This window comes from Microtus pennsylvanicus, chromosome 10 (assembly GCF_037038515.1).
Source record: "Microtus pennsylvanicus isolate mMicPen1 chromosome 10, mMicPen1.hap1, whole genome shotgun sequence".
Taxonomy (NCBI): Eukaryota; Metazoa; Chordata; class Mammalia; order Rodentia; family Cricetidae; genus Microtus; species Microtus pennsylvanicus.
In genome coordinates this window covers 90,794,486-90,796,985 of record NC_134588.1, presented here as the reverse complement: position 1 = coordinate 90,796,985, position 2,500 = coordinate 90,794,486, and the positions used below count along the sequence as shown (strand labels likewise).

Sequence of the window (2,500 nt, the reverse complement as noted above, 5' to 3'; positions counted from 1 at the left end):
GCTCTCACCGCCGCGGCCCGGGTTCGATTCCCGGTCAGGGAAGCTTCTCTTCTTCCTCTCTGTAACTCGCCCCTTTCTTGACACCTTTCCGGCCCTTCCCTGCAATGGGGGCCCCACTACCCCCACTACACCTTTCTTGCTTTTTACCCAACGGCGTCGCCGCGACAACCTGCTGGCATCTTTGCCTCCGGACACCTTGCCACCTCACCCCCCATCTTGACACCTGTCCTGCCTGCCCCTCCCAGCACTTGGGGTGGGCACTACCCCCACATCACCTCTCTTACCTTTTGCCCAACAGCGTTGCCGCCAGACACTGCTGCTCCGCTCCACTAGTACGTACCTACACCCTCACTCGCAATCCAACAGCCTGCAGCCTCACCGGTGCTCCCTACACGCAAACTCACCAGCCCTTTCTTTGATTCCCACTCACGCCCACCATCTTTTCCTGCACACACCAAATCCTCAGGGCCTGTCCAGCTAAGCCCTGTTGCGGCCCGACACACCCAGCCTACACACCGCCACTGTCACACCGACGACACACAAACACCCGACACGCAGCGCTCCCGCGCAAGCTTCCGACCCACTCATGGAGCCCACTGCGTCTCCACCTCACTCTATCGCCTGCTCTTAGGTCTCCAAGAAACAGTCTTGCTTGCCCTACCTGCCACACCTGCATGCATCACACGCTCCCTGGAACCTTTCCTCTGCTCTTCACAACTGAGCAAATGCAGTGATTCGTTCCAGTCTACAGTGTGTGTGTGTGTGCTTGTGCAAATATGTCTGTCTCTCTGTTTGTCTATTTCTGTCCTTCTCTGTGTGTATGTGTGTGAGCGTAGGCATGTATATACGTATGTATGTATGTATTTATATATGCATGCATGCGTATCTTGCAAAACTGCAGGGTCTCTAAGTGATCGTTTATGGTGGCAGTGTTGGTATGGGATCGGGAGGAGAGCGCGTGTCCGTCCGTGGGTGGGGGTGCTCTGTGGGGTGGTGTTGAATCCGTGCTTTTAGCAGGCAGGGCGAATGCGCAAAGCACCTGGTGTGGTTACTAAGCTTCCGCATCGCCGCAGGGCGGACAGTGCCCGACCCAAGGCGCGATTTCCTCGAAAGCCCTCAGAGCGGCTGGGGGGGGGGGGGAGGGGAGAGCTGAGGCCAAGCCTGGCTGTTTTAAGGCCGCTGTTTCTGCGGCTCCTTGTGTGCGCGGGCAAGCGGTGCAGGTGCCTGTGTGAGTCGGGATATTGGAGCGGAACCTCTTCCCACCTAGGTTTTGGGTCCGCTGCCGGGTGGGTCCCCTCGGTCGTGACCCTGTCAACAGGTCCGGGGCACGAAGACAGATGGTGGTGTGCTTACCGCTGGGTTCAGCTCCGCTTCGATGGGAGGCATAGTCTGTGCCCACCCGTGTGTGTGTGTGGGAGGGTCAGACACGCCTTTTCCCCACCCGACCTCAACCCAGTCCCCCCGGAAACCTTCCCAACAGAGGACACGGAGAGACACCCGTGTCGAGCTGGATCTGGGAAGAGTCGGTCCAGCAAGTTGCTGGGCCACTTGTGTGGCTCCCATGAGACGGTCATGGGAAAAAAGACAACGGAGAAGCCTACGCTGGCAGGTGTCCGAATGGGGCCGTCGCCTGCCAAAGGCAAGGATCCACGCTTGCCTCTGTGCTCCCTGGGTTCTCCTCAGCTTGGCCCTTCTGGCTGGGAAGAGGGACTCTGCTTGGATTAAAGGTCTCTCTAGCACGTGCCTGCGGTGAACGATCGAATGATTGCTGTGGGACAGACAGCAGACAGGCTACCGGTAGGGATGGTGGTTGGGGTGCGGGGGCAGAGCTGGGGTGGTTGTGGCCAGGGGCGTGCCATCCTTGGGCACGTGGTCCTGAGGTGTAGGCAGCAGGCTGAGCAAGCCAGGTGTGAGCACCTCCCCCACGGACAGCTACCTACCGCATCAGGTCCTGCCTCTGCTTTCCTACCGGGGCTGCCCTCTGTGAGGGACTTAGGAGCCCAAGAAACCAACACTTCTCCGCCCAAGCTGCTTTTGGTCGTGGTGTTTGATGGCAACAATCCCAAGCCTGACTCAGACTGAAATCGGTACGAGGAGTGGGGTATTGCTGGGACAGAGCAGATCCCATGCTTTCGGGATTAAAAGGAGCTCTTGGGGATGAACAAGAAAGGAATGGTTATGGTTCAACAAACGCCGGCTTCTGTGCCGCGTTGGAGCAGGGTCAACCGTGCTGCTTGTTTCTGGAGAACTTGACAAAACCCTGCACTCATCCGGGAAGAGAGACTCTCAGTTGAGCAGATGCCTCCATGAGATGATGAGTAGTCTTTTTTTCCCCCTTTTTTAAAATTGATATTCAGTGTGCTCTACATTTTTCTCTGCTCTCCTCCCTGCCTCTCCCTTCCCTCCTCCAACCTTCCCCCAAGGTCCCCATGGTCCCAATTTACCCAGGAGATCTTGTCTTTTTTTACCTTCTACTTCCCATATAGATTAGATCTATGTT

General features: G+C 57.1%; 1 non-coding gene across 1 annotated transcript in view; it reads left to right on the top strand.

Annotated features, from left to right (window-relative positions):
- The window catches only part of Trnae-cuc (transfer RNA glutamic acid (anticodon CUC)), a 72-nt gene extending 30 nt beyond the window's left edge, over nt 1-42 (top strand). The window contains exon 1 of the tRNA in view: nt 1-42. This exon is cut by the window's left edge and continues 30 nt beyond it. This is a non-coding gene — a tRNA (tRNA-Glu).
- The last annotated feature ends 2,458 nt before the right edge of the window (nt 43-2,500 follow it).